The sequence below is a fragment of the Heterocephalus glaber genome, unplaced genomic scaffold (genome assembly GCF_053883595.1).
Source record: "Heterocephalus glaber isolate CG9 unplaced genomic scaffold, H.glaber_assembly_v1.0 deba00001687, whole genome shotgun sequence".
NCBI lineage: Eukaryota > Metazoa > Chordata > Mammalia > Rodentia > Bathyergidae > Heterocephalus > Heterocephalus glaber.
The window spans coordinates 16,752,394-16,775,673 of record NW_028258412.1 but is presented as its reverse complement, the minus strand read 5'-3'; the positions used below and the strand labels follow the sequence as shown (position 1 = coordinate 16,775,673).

The 23,280-nt window shown below is 35.9% G+C and overlaps 1 protein-coding gene and 1 pseudogene across 4 annotated transcripts in view; both read right to left on the bottom strand.

Annotated features, from left to right (window-relative positions):
* Med13l (mediator complex subunit 13L) overlaps positions 1-23,280 on the bottom strand; it is a 290,519-nt gene that overhangs the window by 182,273 nt on the left and 84,966 nt on the right. The gene's annotated exons all lie outside the window — the stretch shown is intronic.
* Positions 40-23,280, bottom strand: part of LOC147822013 (large ribosomal subunit protein eL39 pseudogene) — a 70,891-nt pseudogene continuing 47,650 nt past the window's right edge. Inside the window, exon 1 of the transcript XR_015446321.1 lies at positions 40-23,280. This exon is cut by the window's right edge and continues 47,650 nt beyond it. The product of XR_015446321.1 is annotated as a large ribosomal subunit protein eL39 pseudogene (transcript).

Sequence of the window (23,280 nt, the reverse complement as noted above, 5' to 3'; positions counted from 1 at the left end):
GCCCCCCCACCCCCCTACCCCCCCACCCCACCCCCCGCAAAAAAAAGGCCTAGGGCAAGAAAAGGAGAGGCGCAAAGAGGCTGTAACATCTCTTTGACTAGTTCTCTGATAATTACATTTTTATAGTTTACTAACTATAGTCATATGAATTAATTTGGTGTATTCACTTCCCTTGAATTAGGGAATATACAAAATAAAATCCAAGTATATACATTTAAGACATGCACACATAGAGAGATTCGGCTGTCAAAAGAGTGGCTATAACTAAGAATATCTGCAAATTGCTAATTAGAATCAGAGCTGACATTGAGATCTCTATGATACCAATATGGCCTAAAGCCAGATCTCTTTTCTGGCTGACCACGCAGGCTGTGTCACTGGACATTAACATCACACAACATGCAACAAGCCACCCAGTCCTCTTCTGTCTGCCTAAGGCCAGAGCCTACCTTCCCTTACAGCAGAGCCAGACATCAACATAATCACATTTTATTATGCCAAAGCCTTGGAAAGCAAATCAAGAAGGCAAGAAAAGTCATTTCTATCCTTGCTTCTTTAGTTAACATCTAGATCTTGCCAAATTTCTATAAGGAATGGGGGGGGGAACCTTTCATTGCCCAGACTGGCATTCTCAATAGCTCACTTCTATTGCAGTCTGCCTCCCATCTCATCTCTAAGGCCCTCTACTCTCTCCTCGGGCTTTACCACCTGCTCCTACACGGGCCCCTCTGACACTTGGTCAGGATCATCTACTGCTCCTGGGACCTCTACAGGCTCAGGCACACCACTTTCACACTTGGCACTTCCTAACATTTCTTATTATCTTGAGACTCTAAACTGCAAAACAGTGAGATTCTCTTTTCAGTGGGTACACTAGAATATGGAAACACAGAATATTTGGAATTAGATAAATCTAGATTTGAAACCTAGATCTACTGCTTTCTGGCTGTATGATCTTAGGCTGGCCATTTAATTCTCGCAAGTTTCTTCTTTTATCAGTAAAATCAATTATGTATCACTACTATCAGTTCTGAGAATTAGATCTAGTGTATACAAAGCACTTACTCTACTAGACCAAGGCAGGAACCCTACATGACTGCTATTATTATCAGTCACTCTTTCCTCTCATTCCCCACAGGTCTATCACATCACTTTACTATTAAGAAAAGCTAGGGCCAGGGATTTAGCTCAGTGGTTCCCCAGCCTGCTTTGCAAGCACAAGGTCCCGAGTTCAATCCCCGGTACCAATAAAAAAAAAAACAAGAAAAGCTAAAGTTATACAGAATAAACAAGGCTCATACTTAAATTTCATCCTAACTAGGTTTTCAGCAATCAAAACCACTTGGGGGAGGAGAATATTTCACTGTAACGTTTTATTATTGGGCAGAAATGTGTTTAAAGGGTCTTCATGAAGAAGCCAATTTTCATATATAATTGGTTAAGAGATCAAAGATATCTCAAGTTACTGTAGAAATGTCAGAACTGTTAAATGCTTAAAGTGGAAACATTTCTTTGCATGCTATCTTTAAATTGCTTCCTTCATGAAAAAGTATTTTAAAAGATATCATGAAGAAATTCCATTAGCAAAGGGTTAGTACAGAAATTTAACAATAAATGTATATAATGGAACTACTTACTCTGTTACATTGATTTTGGAAGAAAACAGGACCAACTATATTATGTATGGCCTTTAGTAAAGTGTGATGAATCCAATGGAGCAGCTAAAAATGAGCAACAAGAAGACATACTACAACTGACCTAACTGCAGGAACAAATCTACATGAGTTGTGGAAAATCAGAATGAATCATCATTTCCAGAAAGTAAAATAACGCCATCTGCCTATAGTAGCTATGGGAACCATGCAAATCATGGACACCTCTCACTAAAATTCCTAAGGGTGATAGTCAGTAAGAAAATAAGAGAAACAGTTGCCAGGTGTGGTGGCAGAGCATGCCTATAATCCCAGCTACTCAGGAGCCTAGGGTAGGAAAACTATAAATTTAAACCCAGCAGCCTGGGATATTTCATGAGATTCTGTCTCACCTGCCTGGCACATGCAAAGCCCTGGGTTCAATTCCCAGAAAACAAAACAAATAGGAAAAGTAGAAACATAGATAGGAAAACAAAAGGCAAAGTAGAAACACATTTCCTAAATTTAAGGGCTTCAAATATATTTTACACTCAACTTCTCTCCCCTATCCTTTCTCTATCTTCTTTCACACTTCCATCACTTTCTTCAGCTTGTCCAAGATGCTCAAATGCCAATTTCTAAATGTCAAATCCCACTTACTTGGACCACATCTTCCTGTCCCCTACACATTCAACCAGAAGTGGTTCCTCTCTCTCAGTCTCCTGCACATCTGTACAGACAGTGTCATGTAGTATTTGTAGGTTCCCCTCTACATGTAAATACGTTTGTTTCATATGAGTTCTTGCTCTCATACTGGACTAAAAAAAACCCACCCTGGAGGGAGGGGGTCACTTTGGATGCAGCTTAGGGGTAGAGCACTTGCCTACTATAAGGCCCTGGGTTCAATTCCCAGCACCACATACACATGCACAGACATAATCTCTATGGACAGAAGCTCTGTATAAAGCTCCAAAACAGTTGTGAACAAGAGTGAATACTTTGTAAATGCCTACTAGATGAAAGAAGAATATAAAGCAATTTTTGCAAAGTCTGAAATTATTTTAACATAATTATAGTATAGCATAATTATATTATTGTTTCCATTTCTTAAACAAACTTTTAACAATAGCAATGTTTCATATCCTGCTAACAAGAGATAAAAAAATATTATTTAGAGATTTTTGCTTTGCTTAGGGATAGGTAATTAAAGTGTCAGATTTTGTCTGCAAGTACTTTCTTCAAATTCAAACACGTCTACCACTCAAAAAAATGCAAGCTACAATCTGGTATATTTTATTCAACACCTAGTTGTTTCTACTCACTTGCTCTCATTTACCACCTCCTCTAGGTCCCTAAAGCAGGGGGGCACCATGGCCAAGACTCCAATCTTTTCAAAAGCCAATGAAATGGTAAAAAGCAGGAAGAGAGGTGGGCTATTTAAATGTGAAAATAAATTTAAGAGAAACAAATGAAATTCATGAGCACTGCAGTACAGTCATAAGAAAATTGCCTTATTTTTTAAAGGTATATTCTGAAGCATGAAATATGAAAATGTCCTTTTAAAAGATACATACAGAGGTATGAGATGTCAATTTGTGAGACTTGCTTTAAAACTTTCAAGAAAAAAATAAAGCAAATATGGCAAAATATTACTGTTAAATGTAGGTGAAATGTAGTGGCCTGTTTAGTGTAATATTCTATATAGTCTTTCCTATACTTGATATTTTTCATAACTGAAGTCCCAACTAAAACATAAGTGTATGGGCATAGGTAAATTACTGAACCTCTCTGAGCCTTTTCTTCATTTGTTAAATACTGAAAATTCAAGGCTCAAAGATTAGCTTAGTATGTAACATAAATAGGACATTGACATCACATAGCAACTATAGAATAAATGTTAATTATTAGTAACACTGGCTGAAAGGCATAGTAACTCAATTAAAGAGTCTCCTACACAGAATTTGGGGGAAAAGCGATTACCCAAAAGAAGAGATCCCATCACTCACCTTTGTACAATCTGGCATATGCCCAGAGTGTATAATGATAACTAAAAGCCATGACAGAGAACAAAAGAAGAAAGCCAGAGCTCCACCTCCATCAGCAAGAGGAGACATAGAACACACTCTGACAACTACACAAATCCCCACCGCCACCACCACCACCATTCCATTATTAACAAATAACTGCAGAGAACTAAAAGCAATCAATTTCTATAATAGCAATAACCCATGTCATTAATAACAAAAATCTGTTGTTACACACACAATAAGCACTTAAAGTTAAGAGTCACATAATCTCCAAGACCAAAAGCAAGTTAGTCATCCTCCTAGAAAAAATGGTGGCCAGTAATCCAATGGCACTTCCACACAGGAAGCAAGTAACTCCCCTCTCAACAAAAAAAAATAAATCACATACAAAATATATACTTACACTTCTACTTCTCTATTAACCCATTTCCCTTACTATAGAACGTTTTATAACTAAACAGAAGATCCTTCTAATTTAATATTGCAAAGAAGTGTACCTAGCTTAATTATTCCTTTTTTAAGACACAAATTTTCTCAAAAGTACACCAAAGGCTTACGTACGAGATGGTCTTAAAAGTTTCTTTTTACCCCTAAGTTAACAACATTCAGATAAAAACAAGAAATAGCCCTTTCATTTGAAAACAGAAAATAGAGAAAGTCCTAATGCATACAGATATATCTTTATCAGTGAAAGAAAAATTACTGAATATATAACAACAAAAATCACAGCTACCTAGAGCACTGCTCTTGTAGCAGTACCAGAAATACTGATAACATTAACAACAGCTTATACTTACTGAATTTTCTATGAGCTAGGTGCTCTACTAAGTGATTTTCATGTGTTAAGTCACATCATCTTCGTGCTCAATGCAGTATTGTAACTTTAATTCCCCAGTTTGCAAATGAAGAAAATGAAATGTAATGGTTTGCCAAAACAAAGATCATGCAGACAGCACCCCAGGAGAGAGAGGATTGTGACCCAAGTCTTACTTCAAAGCTCATGCTATTAATTAGTGAACTATAAGGCTTTCTCCAATAGATGCCTATACCTGTAATAAGCCTGGAGCTATGACTCTGTTATTGCCAAGGCCAATTAGTGGCATTGATAATGATAAATGATTATTGATAATAATAAATAATTACCAAGACCAATTAGTAGCATTGATAATTATAAAGTCTGGACATCCTACCACTCAATAAACAATTATAAGTTGTTTCTTGCCAGTGTACTCGTAAGAAAAATTCTAATTTTTTATAAAACTAGTACCATGCAAAATATTTTTCCCACATAGAGTTCAAACTCACCTTATATAGTAACCGTACTGTAATTAAATGTTATTATACTTAAAAATGGGAAATTTGTGGCAACAGGGCATAACAGACACACTGGTAATTCAATAAAAATCTCAAGTATCTACAGAACACAAAAGATACATTCTCTTAAATTTTACTCCTGAAAATCTATTGAAAGACACAGATTTCATTTCAACAACAGAAAATATCCAAGCTTTTTCAAAGTAATATTTTTGGATTAAAAAAAAAAAATCACACTTTTCAGGTTCTGGCTACTTCCAAATTCCACTTATTTTAAATTAATTAAATTTAATGAAGGAAGGTCAGTAAGTTTGATAGAGCAAATAGCATAGCTCAGTCACAGAATGTTCATTTGTGTTTGCTCATGACAATAGTCATGGCCCTGAAATGGAATCTTTTTAGATCAGAGCCCATGAACACTGTGAGCCATGCCTGAGTTCATTTAACTATTGGAGTAACATTTTTCCACACAATGTCTTAAATAAGTGCCTGATTCACACTTACATAAACAAAATTAAGTAAATGCTATATAAATAGCTGTTATAGGGAATAATGCCAAAGAAAGGATCTGTACATATTCAGGACAGGTGCAATTTTTTAGAATATTTTTGGTCAAATCTGTGGATAGAGAACCATATATGGAAGGCCAATTAATTCTAGGTTCCAAATAGCCATCCTTTTCATATTGATAAAAGGACTACTAAAGATATATAATAATAGGATAAATATCTATTTTAATCACTAGAATCACTAGAATCTATTTTAATCACTAGGGAGATGGGAGTACAGTGTATGTTAATTTATATTCTAATTAGTTTTTGATTTAATAGAGGAAGAATTTCTACAAAATTACTTCCATGCTTGTATAATCAATCACTCAAGACTCATTTTTCTTAAACTTTTCTTTTTTTGTAAAAATTTTTCACTTTATTACTGTAAACTGTCATGATTTTATTCTCCAAAAATATAAAATTTAAGTTGATGCTGCTATTAGCAATATGTCAAAGTTTCAGCTCAATAGCTTTCTTTGTTTTTACAATGAGACTAAATTTTTCTCCAACTACATGATCAATGTCTCCTGTTTGTAACCTTTATAACTTGAGACTTTTCATCAAAACACACAGTATACATTAAGACATGAGCATATCTATCAAGATATCATTTTTAACTCCAGTTAATGAAGAAATAATGAATTGAAAGCAGCACAGTATAAAGTATAGCATCTCCAATTCCTTAAAAAAAAAAAAAATTAGTCCAAAATTAAGTTTAGTGCACCTGACATGAAGGAAGTGGTGTTCATTTCAAAGTGAAAGTGAAACCTCACTGTTGGGTTAAGGGAAAGGATGTTGCACACTGCAAGCCAGATTTCTAAGTATCAAACTATAGAAGGTACAAATAACTAGGTAAAGTTTAAAAAGAAACACCTAGGCTGAGAGATGAGGGAGGGCAACTGTTTTGTTTGGTTTTTGGCAGTGTTGAGAGATAGAACTCAGGCCACACACATACTCCATGTAAGCTCTCTACCAGTGAGCTGTACCCCAGCCCCAGAAGAGCTTTCGTATACTTACTTTATAAACACTTATACTATGCCTTTTAAAAATATGATTACTATATTTTATGTCAAGTGTCCCCTCCAAACTGGATGATATATGGTCAGCAGAGGATATGTGACTGGTAAGTATTTATTTTTTAGCCTCTTCCTGAGGTGGGGGAACCATTGTGCCTAAGCTCTAACATGGTAGGAGTAGAAGTGGCATCCCTTCCACCGGCCTTTCTCCCTTTCCCTTTGGCTGCAAAAGAGACATGCAACATGGCTCCAATGAAGCACGAGATGGAAGCTGGCGGTGGAGGATGAAAAACAACAATGCAGATGGGGCTCAGATTCTTGACACCATGAAACTACCATACAAAAACTGGGCTGTTCGCCCAGACTGCTGAGAGAGACATAGACACTTTTATCTCATTTAAGCAATATAATTTTAGGACTTTTTTGTAGCAACCAAGCTGTATCCTAAAACTCCAGATTGCAAAGATTCAAACACTTACTACCAAAATGTAAATCAAAAGAATTTCCTTTTCATTTTTTACCTTCATAATATTTCTCATACCTCAATGTATTTCCCTTCATTAACCACCCTTGTATGATGACTTTCCTACTACCCACTAATAACTACAGACTTAATAAATTTGTTCCCCAAGAGATAAGCTGGCTGAAAACAGGGACCAAGCCTGTCTTTACAGATACATCCCCAACTCAAGTACGGTGCCTGATATACATACCTCTGAGGAACAGAACAAAGTGATATGAATCCTTCAGCACTTCAGCCCCTGTTAATCTTCTCCTTTCTGAACTTCCCAAAGGCCTTCTGCTCTCCCATATACCAGTCTATAAGTAGAAAACTACTCTTTCTTTTTACAACTGTTTTGTCTAATTGTGTTCTTCTCAACATACCTGAACTCCTGGAATCCAAGAGTATGTTGCAACCCAGTGTCAGTATAACACTGGGGAGCACACAAACATGGCTAAATGCCAAAGTTGATCCTCACAAAAGTGAATAAACAATGTTACCCATAATACCTAGCCCTACAGTGCTAACACATTATTATGGTACTTTTGTGGTTCCCACAAGGACGACCATTTATTTCTACAAATTTCAAACTGTGCTTCAGAGAAAGGGGTGAAATGCCTACTGTGTTCTGAAAGATGTAATGCTAACACTGACTTCTTAGTGCCCAGGAATAAAGTCAGCAAGAAGGAAAGTCCTTGGGCTAGGAGAATAGAAGCAAAGAAGCAACTTGGTATGCACATGAAATGGAGATGAAAGTAGCAGGACAGGATACTGGCATCCTGAGCTCACTAATTATAAGAGAATTCAGAGCAGAAGGCAATTAATTTAGATACTACAAGATAAGCAAGGAATGAGGAATCTACAGATACAAGCTATAGTTATCTAGTAGCCAAGAAGGAGACTGATGAACATGGGGTCAGAGTTGCAAAATTAAAGAATAAAAATCTGGAAAACAGATAATGGTCATCTATTATTCTATACACTGTAAGCAACAGCTTTCTCAAAATCTAGGCTAGCTTAAACATGTGATGAAAGGGAGGTCAAGAAGCAGAAAATGGACAAAATAATACCTGGGCCATTTTAACAGGACTACTGATGAACCAATTATTAGAATTTTGGCTGAAGATCAGTTCTTTAGAATCAGTACAGGAAAAATATGTCTTATTCAAGAAATTCAACTATTTAACTTCAGAGCTCATTTCAGCAAGATCTTATTTGCTGGTAACAGTGGCAGGTATATGTGTATATCTGCAGAAGCAACGGGCAAAGTTAAGACAGACTTGGTGTTATATACATATTAACACTGGGAATCTAAAAGGAGGAGAGAAATACAGTATATGATGCATTGGGAGATTATATTCATAAATGATTTAGTGTTTACAAATACTATATAAAGGAACACCTAATGCCAACAAAGTGGCAGACAGAAATGAGCCATGAAATGGAATAAGAAGAGGAAGAATTTAATCAAAATTAATACTGAGGTGATTTAACATTTTTGATAATGTTGATAATTGATAAATTCTGAAATTTACTGTGTCAGTTACTTTCAAAACATTACGTTAGTTAGTAATTTCTATAACCCTATAACAAGAGATAGTGAACCTTTTGGAGATTAAGTGCCCAAACTGCAACCTAAAACCCACTTATTTATCACAAAAGTGTCACCACTGCAATTAAACATGAACACTGTGGTTTTAGTTTAGGAGAAAAAAAAAACTCAGACATTAACATCTTTTGTCTTCAAAGAAAAACTGGAACACACATGCTATAGGTTCACCACCACTGCCCTATATAACATAGGCACTACTAATATCCCCCATTTTACAGATAAGGCTACTGAGGTGCATGAAGATAACGCTGACAGCACAGAGGTGGTAAATGATTCGTGTGTATTTAAGTATCTTTTCTGTTTTGTAAAAATCCAGAAAAAAATTATGTCAACCATCAACCAAAACACATGAAACTCCACCATCCTTCAAAAACACCACCATAACTTTCTATAAAAAGGATTTCTTTGCTTTGGGCAGGACTGGGGATAGAACCCAGGACCTTTGCACTGAGCTGCCTCCCCAGGCCTTTTTGTTTTTTATTTTGAGACAGGGTTTTGCCAAATCCTTAAGCTGACCAGGCTGAGCTCGAACTTGCGATCCTCCTGTCTCAGCTTCCCAGAGTGCTGGGATTTACAGGTGTATGGCACTATGCCCAACTTTTAAAACTATGCCCAAAAGTATTAATTTACTGAGTTTTTCCTAAGTTTTAAAAGAAGGGCAACATAACTTTAAAAGTTTATTAAAATAAAATAAATGAATACATTTCCTCTTCTGTGTAATCAAATACGATACTGTCAAAGTAGACGCACTAAGATTATAATGTCCAACAAGTGAAGATCCCAATCTCAAAGAGTTTATGTAGACATCACAAAAACTGTTTTGAGAGAAGCAGTTAGTTATTTGAGAACTGGCTGTCTGCCCAGAGAATGCCAGAATACATTTTAACCAAATGGACAGAAAAAAGCAGCAGAATGGACTTAAACACCGTTTTATATCTGTTATGGTCTACATAACACCACAAGGCAATTTCCTCTCTCATTACTTTTATATATAATTAGACACAGGTGAATTGATAAGCTACAGAAAATATTGTGATTCATTTCATATCACTTAAAGTTAACATACTTTTAACTTATATTTTAATTGAATTTTGGAGATGTTAGGTAAAAGCACTAAACTGCCAATAGTGATGCTTTACTTTTGTAAGGCAAAATCCGTGAAAAGAATATAATATTTAAAAAGTCATGAGTGAAAGTGTAAATAAGGATCAAAATGTGTAATAAATAATGTGGAGTAGGAAGAAAAAGTCTAAAGGGGAAGAGGAACTGGAAGGGGTAGGAGAAAGGAAAGAAGGGAAAGGAAAAAATATGAGAAAAGGAAAAAAATGGAAACAAAATCTTTGTAAATAGGGAAGGGTGGAGGGGGTGAAGGGAGGGTGGGGAATGAGGAAAAAATAAGAACCAAGATACATCATGTAAAGGTACAAATTCCCAATGATGAATGTCATCGTATTGTATATCTAAAATGTACCAATAAACTTAAAGAATTTTTTAAAAGGCCATAAAACGGTATATTTGAATGTTTGGGAGGAATTAGAAAGGTGTTACTGTGTTTACAAATAAAATTATTATAGACCATATTAGCAGCACTTATACAATTAATTCCATAAAAATAGTTCCCTTGCTTTCTAAATTAAATCTTTAACTTCACACCAACTTGTAAGAGGAAAATATTATAAATGCACTACATCCTGGTCTTTATTTCAAGGCAGCAGTGTGAAATAATAAGCAGTCAATGTGGTCTTGACCATTACTGTACATTTCATTACAATTTCATCTCTGTCCCATTTTAGGACTCACTGCATGCTTCTGGCCATATGGAATCAGTTATGTAAACTCTGATTTCTCTGTGAGCATTACTTCACCACTTGTACTTGCATAAGAACAAAAGTAATATAAGCTAAGAAATAACATACCATATTTATATAAGTATTCTAATAATCCTACAACAATGCAAATCATCAACATATTGTCACGTTAAATTCCATTACAAAAAGAAATTTCAAATTTTTCAAAAGCAACTGAGAATTCCTAAATAAGTATCCATTACCTTACAATTAAAAGATAACAATTTTTTTTGGGGGGGTGCCAGGGATTGAACTCAGGACCTTGTGCTTGCAGGGCAGGCAGTGGAACCACTGAGCTAAATCCCCGGCCTGAATAACAAATTTTTAAGTAACAAGGTTTTTCAACTGTTATGCTTTACTCAATGAATAAATGAAATGAAAGTCAAAAATGAAGCCATTCATACATAAGCCATGTTGCATCTCAACAATGACAGCCTCACTCTTCAAAAAGGTGGAGAGTTATGCCCTGGCTGTCTAGTTGCAGGGCCTCGCCCAAAACAACACAGCACAAAGCAACAGGCACCCAGATGTATCTCTCTTACTTCCACTTGGTTGTGTGAAACTGAGCAATCAGTAAGCCTCTCTGGGTAGTGGCTCTTATCTGCAGGAGACCAGACTACACACACAAACTTTTTAAGCAAAATCCTGGCTACAACGCAGTTTTCAGTATAAAATGGACAAAAGTTGACTTTTCTCCCTCCAGAAGCAGCTTCTAAAACATTTCTGGGAACGCACAGAGTTTGAAATTTTTAACTTGATAATACTTATCATACCTTTTGAGAAACTCCCAGTATTTCACCCAAATTCTTCGAGCTGTGATTAAATTAAACCCTACATTTCTGCTCCCAAAAATATCAACTGGACACTTGATGAAGCAAGTAAATTCAATGGGTGTTTCTTGAGTACCTACTAGGTTCAGATCCTGAGGATTAATGGTGAATTAGATTAAACCTCCCCTTTACAAAAAGCCTAGAGGTTAAGAGGAGACAGATTGAAACAACTACAATACAAACAAGCAAAAGTTATTGTGGGTTAAGTAGAGGTGCTACTAAGATTGGCAGCCCACTCAAACTCAAAGGGTTAGGAAAACCTTCCTAAAAAAAAATTACGGCTAAACTAACAAACCAAATACATGTAGGTTGAATATTCAATGACAGGGCTCTAACAACTTGCTTTTCTAACCACTGCTCCCAAATCTTCAAATCTCCAATTCTTCACTGTTTATTTATATGCTCTACCTCAACCCTTTCTGACCATACCTTATTCTAAACTGCTCTTCTGCAAACAACTGTTCTCATTATAACTGACAATGGCTGTGTCCACATGAGTGTCTCTAAGGAAAACTATCCTTTCAAGTGTTAAACATCTGTAATGGCGTCACTTGTGCTAATGCCACACAATCAAAATAAAACTTTAAGGAACCAAATACATCCCAAAATAGATCAGTTTTTTCTGAAAACAGAACATTTCAGTCTATGTGAGTCACAGTAATAAAAAGTACCCTCTGCTTTAAACCTTACAAAAAAAAAAACTAACCTAAAGTTAACCAGTGGGCTCTTTTTCTATTCTGTTTCCTTGTTCCCACCTTACAAAGCCTACCATTCTGCCACTGCCTGGTGGGGGTCCTCATTCTGTTTTGCAGAATGGAGGCTGCCCCAATTCATGAATCATGAATAAAGGCCAATTAGATCTATAACTAAATTTGTTGTAATTTTGTCGTTAGACACAAGAATGAGTGAAAATGGAATGGAAATATCCACATGGGTAAGAGTGAATACAAGAGGTTACATAAGCGTAAGACCACATGGTTATTTATGTAAGCTCCTTCCAGGGATTTCCTACTGAGGGAAAGGGCCATTTTATGCTCAGTATCTTTCAAGCCCAAAGATATTTTAAATCTCTCAATGTTATGTGTCTTCAACTTGACTTGAAATTACTGAATCAATGTTTTGAACAGAACTGAGTCAGTACTAAACAGTAACTCTAAGATTATTTCAGAAGCATTAAAATCTCCACACATCTCTAAATAATTCTATTACAAAAATATAATTTGATGAACCCAGGTCCTTGTGAATACTAGGCACTAGTGAATACTCTACCACTAAGTTATACCCCTAGCCCTAATTGGATGAACTTAATTTTGCATATGCTTCATTATAAATTGAGCTTTTAAGCCAAGTGATTTTTCTATTTTTCTCCTTAATTTTATATCTTAACAATTATAATTGATAAAAATTCCAGTCCAACTGGCCATTATACTCTTATGGAATGAAGACCTTATTAAGTGAAAAACACAGTTTTTCAGTATTTTTTATAACTTGGGACAATGCCAAACTAAAGCTTATTTTTGCTTAACAAACTTTTTTCTCAAACAGTAACAAAATATAACCAATATGCTTGTAAAAACAGAATTTGAGATACCAAAAGCAAATATTTATAAATCAGTAAGCTAATTATATTATCCTTATTAATTTTTACAAAATCATTTAAATACAAGACATTCATTACTTATCTCTCTCCATATATTAAAATATTCATGCATTAATTGCATTGTTTATAATTTGGATGATTTTTAAATGTATTGGGAAAGGTATTTTAAAAATTTAAAGTTCTTCTACACAGAAAAGAACACACTGCACACATTTGCTTAGAGATAAATTAAATTGAAACTATGTTTTTAAAATTGTTATAAAGCAGAGTATTCCCCAATATAAACTGACCTTCTAGTAATATCTTCAAATTGCTGAGCCTTTAGTAAAGTAAGGAAATTAAATTCACAATAACAATATATTTTCAATGCTATAAATCAAAAGAATAAATATCATCCAGCGAAGGTATCATATGACAAAGTAAAATTGAATATGTTCTTCTTGGGAGGAAAAACATTTTAAGTACAATGACATGAGTTGACCTGTACAGTATTAGAGTATTCACCAGAAAGTCTTACATATTTAAAAAGAGGAAGGTCCAATCACGGGTTCAGAACTGTAACTAAGTTCAGATGCCTGAGTCTTGCTTACCTTAGGTACTTATTTCCTGTCCCTTGAACATATAATCTTTGTTTTTTCTATTTCATTCTTTCTCCCATCAGCACTATATGTCAAGATACATGAAAACGTGTTTCAAAAACAGCTCCAGTTTCTTCCCACATATTTTCACTTTTATTATTTCAGAGGCAGGCATAAAAATGTATTTAATAATCTCAGATCACTCACTCAAGAACTGACCTCACTTGCCTATAAAGAACTCATTTTCTCAACCAAAATCCTACATAAAGGAAAGGGGAAAAAAAGCCAACAACAAAAAGGAGACTTGGGAATAAAGTGATAAAGTATGAAAAAGAAACACTTTTTGTTTATTTAGTGAACTAAAACAAGAGGCTGCTGCAGCTGTAGGAGCCTCTCCAGACTTATGTGACATGAGTTGCTACGTTTCAAAACAGACGCTTTAAACAGATGGCTACTCGGTGGAATGCTTGCGGCACTATCTCACTCAGTCACGTTTACCACAGACAAGGGCACTGGTTTTCTGCTACAGCTTTGGTGCAGATACACACTGGACCCCGAGGTGCTGATACATAGCTGCTAATCAATGTTACTTTCCTACCTTAATTTATATTTTTAAGGGCATTGCTAGTTATAAAGTACAAAGATGCAGAATTTAAAGACTAGGTATAGAATTAATTTTAAACGCCTGAAATGTAGACTACAGCTAATTTTCAAAACAAGAATTACTCTACTAGTAAGTACTTCACGTTACATTTACTTTTAGTCATTTGTGCACCAGATATTCTCACTGCCAGAGTAATAACTAGTAAAAAGTGTAGCTGGGATAACCAATTAAGGATCACCTTGTAGTCACATAATTTTTTTAAATCAGTCTTCCAAAAGCACAACACACAGTTAAGAATCTGAGCCTTCATATAGCTGTTTCTCTATTAGGAGTCAGTGTTATTCATCTAGCAGTCTTCTGCACTAATGCAGCAGTAAGTCAGCCTTTGGAAGAAATAACCTTCAGACTCCTGACAGGAAAACATGATAGAATCTGTCTTCAGGAAAGGATTGAGACTTCCTCCAAGGGTCTGCACAAGACTGACAAAGGGTGAAAAGAAGGAAAGATGAAAAGGTCACCGCCCCTTCTCTGGAGCACCGGAAGAGCTTTCTGACCAGAATGCTGACGTCTACTTCTGGCCCATCCATTTCTGCCCCGCTTGCACACTGTTGATTGCCAGAGTGCCATTATTGCCATTGCATCCTCTTCTGCTCACTTCACTGCAACCTTTCCCTCCCACTTCCTGCTTACAATATGTAACAAGGATTCTCTTCCTTCCTAAGATAAAGACCCCAAATCTTTATCGAGGCCTGGAAGGACATGTGCTGCTTGGTTACACCTGGTCTATCCCTATCAAATCTCAGATCAGTCTCATCTGATTACTATTCTCCTACTCTCTCTACGAGCACTACATAAAAGAGCTGCCTTTCATTCCTGAAATATGCCATGCCGCCTGTACCAAAGACTGAAGCTCCTTCTACCCTAGGTATTGTCACTCCTCTTTTTATCTGCTTCAAGTACTACTCTACTTTTCAAATCTCAGCATAGTTCAGGATGTGTGAGGCCCTGGATTTAATCCCTATCACTCCTTCTGCCCAAAGCAAATTTCAATTCAAACACCACTCCTTCAGATAAACCACTTCCCTGACCTCCTCCTCTTAATATTCTACATAACACCATACAGTTTCTTAGTTGTACTTTGCTGCAATTTTCATTTGTGTGATTTTATTGATGTCACCACTTGCTTCCATCAGTAAGCTGAACTCAAAAACTGCACAAACCAATGTTGTTTCTACTCATATAACTACATTACCCAACACTTAGTGCAGTGACTGGCAAACTGAACTCTAAATAAATATTTGTTGGATTAATGAGTGAATATGGTCTTACAAAAATTAATACGCAACATCCAGTGGGAAAATTTACTAAGGGCCGGAGATTTAGCTCAGTGGTTTCACCACCTGCTGCGCAAGCGCAAGGACCCAAGTTCGATCCCCAGTACCAAAAAAAAAAAAAAAAGAAAGAAAATTTACTAACATGTTTTCAGTTGCAATCCTACAAAAATTCCTTATTTTCACTGAAATGGGAATATGTAAAAAGAACTCTTTACAGATCACATTTTTCATTCTATGACTTCAAGAATGAAATGAAATTCTTCCTACATGACCTAATGAATTTATATCACAAAAAATAATACCGTATTCCAGACTGAAATCTTTAAAAACCAGTCTGTGCTTTAAAGAGACAAAAGATTAAAGATGGGGTTGTAAAGATAAAGAAGTGGATTGAAAAGAAAATTCAGACAGTAAAGAAACTTCTTGAAAAGAATAAATGGTTTATAGAGAAGAATATATTTTAATTTATTGTTAGAATAAAAAAGACATTAGGGTTTGGAACTGTTGGCAAGAGAAGATTAGTAATTTATTTTTGCACATGAAAAAAATCCATCAAAGAAAGACACATTGAACAATTGTTGGATCAAAAAATGGAGAGCGATAGATTAGATCCATCCTGTTAAAGATATAATGCTTTCCTAAAAAGATGCCACAATCAACAACCCAGTAGATACTGCATAATATTCATTTTTAGAGATGAGGTGACTTTCAGATTTAGAGGCTTAATTTTTCCCCATAATATTTACACTTTTGCAAAATCTTGTTCTTTTAAATAAGGGCATCACTTCTAAGTACTTATTTTGAGTGGAGATCCCTCTGGGGTATCAAGAGATCAATTCATCACATTCTGTTTATTTTATTAAGTCAAGATTATCACAGAGACCTAAAGGTACAATATTAATGGTAACCATTTAAACATAGCTATCCTAAAAAATGACTGTCACTGCCATGAAGATATTCCAGTGTGGCCTTTCCTCACTTAGGTTTTTATTTTCATGGCTTTCCTTTTTTATTTCTGTTTCATTGCTAACATTTCTTCCTGACATGTATTGATCATGCTAATAGCTGTAATACTGCCTTTCCTGCCTGGAACTCGTAGGCTATATTTTATAAAAATCTATATAAATTGACAAACAAGTTTATTTAATGATGTTTATTCAAAGGAATGGCATTTTCTAGATAGTATTTTTCATCACATTTTAAATATTCAAAGTAAAATGTTAGTTTTTTTAAAAAACACAACATATAAAAATAATTTAATATTTTATGATTCAACCCATGCAATTTTCATAAATCATCTAAGCTATATGTACAATTCTACCACTACTGTTTATTTAACCAACTCAATTTTCTTGTATTTTCTCTACTGTACAAAAGTATAAAGATCCATATGTGAATGTAGCTCTCAAGGTTCAAAATGAAGAAATTTTTATTAAGCATAAAATCCTAAATGCTGTCCTAAGATTTAACTCGTGAGACTATAAATAAAGGTACTAAATAGAGGCAAATTAGCTCTTTATTCAACTCTTAGAATGGCCCCTCATGCATAATAAATACATTTCTGACAGAATGAACTAACAAATGGCACAAATCTTTGTGATGAGAAGCTATATAAGATCTTTGCCCACTTCCAACCCTCCAATCAGTAAGGAGGGTGAGCAAACTGCGTCTGAATGTCTTAAATGTGAGTGACCCTTAAGCCTGCAAAAGCCAACAAGTTCAACAACAATGATTTGCCAGATTCTTCTTGGAAGTTTTTCCATATTATAAACTTTTAAACTGTTACTTGGAACATAGGGATGATCCAGGGTAAAATTAAAACTAAAAATGAGAATTTTCTTCTTCAACATCCCTAAAAACACAGTCCTCTGTTTAAACAGTTCTAACAATGGCTGCATGAAGAAGGAAAAAACAAATGCCAGGCATATAATATAGCACTCAAGTATTTGTTGAAAGAATATGATCCAGAATGGAAATCCCTCAGATATTACAGGCAAGGTCAGAGGAAACCAACATAAAAAACAGCCTTAGAGAAATCAAAGCAAGTAAGAAGGCATAAACTAAAGTTAAAGACTAAAAGAGTCTTCAAAGTGTAAAAGAACTAAGATGTCTGAAGTCAATCAAAGCAGGAAAACATTGCTAAAATGGAAGTAATATGTTGTACATAACTGTTACAATACTGAATTCTAAGATAATGAGACTTGGGTGTTTTATTTTTTAAAATAAATTAGAAAGGAGTTTGTTCAAGACATTAAAAACGGCCAATATGGCCAGATGTGGTGGCATATGCCTGTAATCCCAACATTCTGGGAGGCTGAGGCAGAAAGATAGCAAGTTCAAACTCAACCTGGACAACGAACGACGCTTGGATTCTGTAGGCTTCTGGATCACTCAAAAAATAAAACACATTTTGATCCTGTTTACCAATCAATCTTGTAACGCCTAGCTTAGTTCCCCAAGTACCAAGACACTATAAAAAACAGGGGTTGGAATGTGGTAAGTAACCACTAAAAACATATATCCATCCCACAGTCAATTATTTAACAAGAACAGTGGGTTATAAATCAACTTTCTGAGTAATAAAAATTTTTGAGGTACCCAGAAATGCATCGAGACTCTGGGCAAACAAATCCAACTATGAAGCTGAAGATGCCAGCCTAAAGCAGAAATCTGAAAGTTTTTGGCTTCAGCATCTCTTTACATTCTTAAAATTTATAGAGATTCCAAAAAAGTTTTGTTCAGATAGGTTATATTTATCAATATTTACCATATGGAGGCTGGCAGTACAGCTCAGTGATATAGCACTTGCCTAGCTTGCACAAGGCTCTGGGCTGGATCTTCAGCACCAGGAAAAAAACCATTGGAAATTGAAATTGAAAAACTTCAATACCCATTTATTAATTCATTTAAATACAATAAGCCCCTTAATACATCAACATAACTATATTTTCTAAAACAAACAAAATTAGTGAGAAGAGGGGCACTGATTTTTATTTTTACAAGACAAATGGATGATCATATCTACTTTTAACTGTAATATATTCTTGTGATTGCAGTATAAAAAGAAAACACAGTCAGAGAAGGAAATATTTTAATAAACTTTTCAGTTAAGTGTAGATATTTCTCTCTAATACTATACTGATACTTAATAAATGATGGTTTCTAAAAGATTAATGTGTAGAATCTAAAAACCTTATCACTGAGTTTTCCATATTCTGTTACATTAAAGCTCAACAGTCTATCTTGTTACTTTAAAAAGATCTCTTACGCATGCATAGTTTTTAATATCACATGCTGGTCACTTGAAAAACACAATGGTTCACTAAAGTTATGCTGATCTCCTATATGGTGACATGTTTCACCATATAGTAATTTTAAAATCACATTTATTGAAAAAAATAACATTTATTGGTAACAGCAAAAAAATCTTTAAATTCATTGTAGCAGATGAAAGTTTTCAAAACTGTTTTACATGAAACCGCAAATTTTATCACCACAAGCAACAAATATTGTCAGTTTTCTCTGACTCCTTTTGTTCATTTTAGAGAAAATATCTGCTAAATACCTAAGTCCTAAGGCCTAGAGTCTTGCCTTTAACACCTTAAAAACCAGTGACATTCAGTGTCCATTTTGCACCTGTGTGACCTTGAATCTGTCAATCTGCTGGACTCTTCGTAGATGCAGAAAATTTCTTACATCACAGTATCACTGAGAAGAATAACTGAGGCTATGTGTGCTGAAGTGCCTCATAAACTCTCTCGCACAAAGTTAATCCCTCAATATACATCAGTTTCCATTCTTTCTGCCAAGTTTCTTCCAATGATCAAACATTCCCACATTCCAGCATTACGTTTCCTTATGAAACATTTAGGACAAAAACCAAGTACTATTCTGAGTTCCCACAGAAGATAAAGCTATCACTCACAACCCAGGACCTACAGCTTTCACAGAAGATATTACAGACTATGAAACAATTAATATCGGAAAACATACCTTGCTTGTTTTGGGATATAGGCACATGCCACACTGAAAGCTCTTAAAAATAAAGTAGTAAGGGCTGGGGATTTAGCTCAGTGGTTTCACCGCCTGCTGCACAAGCGCAAGGACCTGAGTTCGATCCCTGGTACCAAAAAATAAAAATAAATAAATAAATAAGTACATAAATAAAGTAGTAAATGGGAGGGGAGGAGGGAGGGAACAGAGGAAGGGAAAAGAAAAAAAAAAAACTCCAAATCTGCAAGGCAAGGTCAACAGAAGCAATATTCAATATATATTTAAAAAACAGTCATCTAAAGAGATGAAGGTTTCTTAGTGTCTAAGCAGAGAAAAGCAAAACCAGAAATCAACTAACTAGAAAAAATTTAAAAAATAAACGAACTAGAAAAGGCCATTATATAAGATGTAAATCTTCTTTGTCATCATTAAAATGAACAAATTTTTACAAACTAACTTCAAGTGAGCATGGGTGATAATTCTAAAACATAAGCTTCAGCAAGAGAAATGGGAAAATGATTAAACCTGTCTCTTCTACATGAAGTTGGCGCTCTTAAAAAAAACTACAATATTTACAAACTAGCTACTTCTTTAGTAGGAAGGGAGAAAAGACTAAAAAGATTTACTTCAAAGTAACTTAAAGTCAAAGCATATCTGTTCAATTTTGGTGCTGACAGATCACAAGTTTGGTTTAATATATTTATCTATATGGGATATCTCTGTAGGACAGTTGTTACTAGCTATACATGCCTATATGAATAGTTTAAAATTTTTAACTTGTAGAGTTTTCAAAGTGAATATGAAAATCTATCACACAAGATTAAGAATAAGTGAAAATTCAGACATAAGAAAATACATAAATCTCTTCATAGTGAAAATTGCTATTGCTTCTGCCAGAAAATCGAAAGGAATAATTAGACTCCAAAGAGCTAATTCAAACGCTATACATACACACCAGGGGCAAAACTAAATTTATCTTAACCAAGACGTGGCTCAGCTTGGCCTGGTGGCCTGCCCACACCTATAATTCCAGCACTCTGCAGGCTGAAACCATAAGTTTGAAACCTGGCCTACATAGTGAGTTCCAGGCCAGCCTGAACTATCAAGTGGGTCCTTGTCTCACAGCGGGGGGGGGGGGGGGGGGGATTGGCTCATGACTAAACTCTTTTAATTATTTCAATGTACATTAACAAATATTTCCAGAATACTTTACACTGTGACATTTTTGATGAAAGCAATCATTCCACAAGTGAAACACATACACCAAATGGTCAAATCTCAAGGAAATTATTTTTAACTAGTAAAGGATATTTTAGACAGTTAAAAAGCAAAAACTAAGAGACTGAGGTATCTGAATACAAGAGCAAAATTAAACACACTGAGGTGTTTGACCTTTTTCTAAATACAATAGGGAACAATAGTTGTTGAACTCATGAGTTTTAAGACAGGATCTCGCTATGTAGTCCAAGCTGGCCTTGATCTCACTACATACCCCAGCCTGGCCTCAAACTCTTGGTGAACCTCCTGCCTCAGCCTCCCAAGTGCTGAGATTACAGGTGTGCATCACAACATGTGACTTTAAACTCAAGAGTTTTAAGACTGTAACTTTTTAAAAAATGTAACTCTCAAGGCTATCTAGCAGATACAGATCAAAGACAGGAGACACTTAAAGCAAGGAGATAAGTTAAAAGTCCTTCATGAGGACCAAGAAAGAGGAAATGGAAAGGAAAGAATAACATACTGTATACACTAGGGAAGAAAAATTAATAGAACTTTAGTGACTACAACTTGAGAACAGGAGGAGGAAGAAGAAAATCATTCCTGGGTTTCACATATGGGTAAAAAGTTGAGAAATGATACCATTAAACCTTGCCAGGAAACACGTGTAACAGTGTAGTAAAAAGGAAGAAGGTAGGGGCCGGGGATTTAGCTCAGTGGTTCCCCCACCTGCCTTGCAAGCTCAAGGTCCCGAGTTCGATCCCCGGTACCAAAAAAAAGGAAGAAGGTTGTTAAAAAATGTGAATGATTAACAAAATCATGGCAAATATAAGATGCTAGTAAAATATTCATATGAAAGAGAGTTCAATATAATCCCGGAAATGTAAGAATGGAACTCATGGGACCTGTCCATCTAGAGATGTTATTATAAGTCTCAATCACAGAGAAGCCACCAGGGAAGCAATGGAGAGACAAGAGACTAGTGAAACTTCAAGTGGAGTGAGGAGAGGAAAAGAGGAAAAAGAACCAAACTAGAAGGGTTCACTACTTGTAACAGGAAGAAAGCTACAGTTAAGAGGCCAGCTCCTGATTCCAGACTAGCTAGAAAGGAATCGCAGCTCTGTCACTTAACCTGTGCAACCTTGACTCAAATTCCTTAAACATTTTGTGCTTCCTTTTTCTCACCTTTAAAAATGGGATGACAGTAAGCCCTTTGTACTGTTGTTCAGTCATTTTATCTTCACATAACCCACCTATTGGGCCAGGCATGGTGGCATACACCTATAATCGCAGCACTTGGGAGGCTGAGGCAAGAGGACTGCTGTGAGTTTGAGGCCAGCCAGGGCTATATAGTGAGTTCAAGGCCAGCTTGAACTACATGATGAGATCCTGCCTCAAAAAACAAAACAAAACAAAACAATAAACCCATATGTCAAATATTAGAGAAAGTAAATAAAGCCTGTAAGAAAAGCGCAGGTAACAGTGGCAAACTCATACCAAGAGTCAGTAAGCACAAGCTGCTGCCACAACCACCACTACCACCACCAAAAAAGAACAAGAAGAAACAGAAATAGAAGATCAGAGCAGGTACCTGTGCCTGTACCTGTACCTGGGAAGCTGAAACATCACTTAAGCCCAGCCTGGGCAGCAAAGAGACGAACCCCAGCCCATCTCAAAAAGTAAAGATAAAAATAAGAGTACCAGAAAAAAAAAAGTGACAAGAGGATATAAAGAGCATTCACTTAACTAGACAAGGACTAAGAAGTAACCCTTGCATGGAGCCTTCAGAGCATGACAGAATGGTATCAGTTGGTTACTGGAGAAACAAGCAACTGAGTCAAAGATAGCAGAGCAAACAAGAAAAGTTGCCTCTGGATTGTTTAAAAAATGAAATGAGGGGCCAGGGATTTAGCTCAGTGGTTTTGCCGCCTGCTGCGCAAGCGCAAGGACCCGAGTTCGATCCCCCGTACCCAAAAAAAAAAAAAAAAAAAGTGAAATGAAGGGCTGGGGATTTAGCTCAGTGGCACCAGCGCCTGCCTTGCAAGTGCAAGGTCCTGAGTTTGATCCCCGCTGATTAAAAAAAAAAAAGAAGAAAGAAAGAAATGAAAACATGATAGAGCCTTATGGTGCAGCAAAATTCAAAGAAAAAAAATTTCTGGTTGAGAGACTGAAAGGTTTTAGACCAAGAGAAAGAACAGAAAGGTCAAAAGGATTTAGACCAAAACAACCACAAAAAAGGAAATTGAAAGAGATCAGACAAAGTCACAAAGGGGGTAAGCACACATGGAATTTCCCCATCACAGGAATACAGTTAACATTAAAACGAATCCAAGCCAGGTGTAGTGGTGGACACCTGTAATCCCAGCACCGGAAGGCTACGACAGGAAGGATGCAAATTGAAACCTAGTATGGGCAACTTAGTGACTTAGCAAGACCCTATCTCAAAATTCAAAATAAAAAGGGGCTGGAGATGTAGCTCAGTGAGAAGGTCCTGGACCCAATGTCCAATGATAGAACAAACAAAAAAGAACTCAAGCCAGGCATGGTAGCCCATACCTATAATCCCAACTCTCAGGAGGCTGAGACAGGAGGACTGCAAACTCAAGGCCAATTAGACCATGTA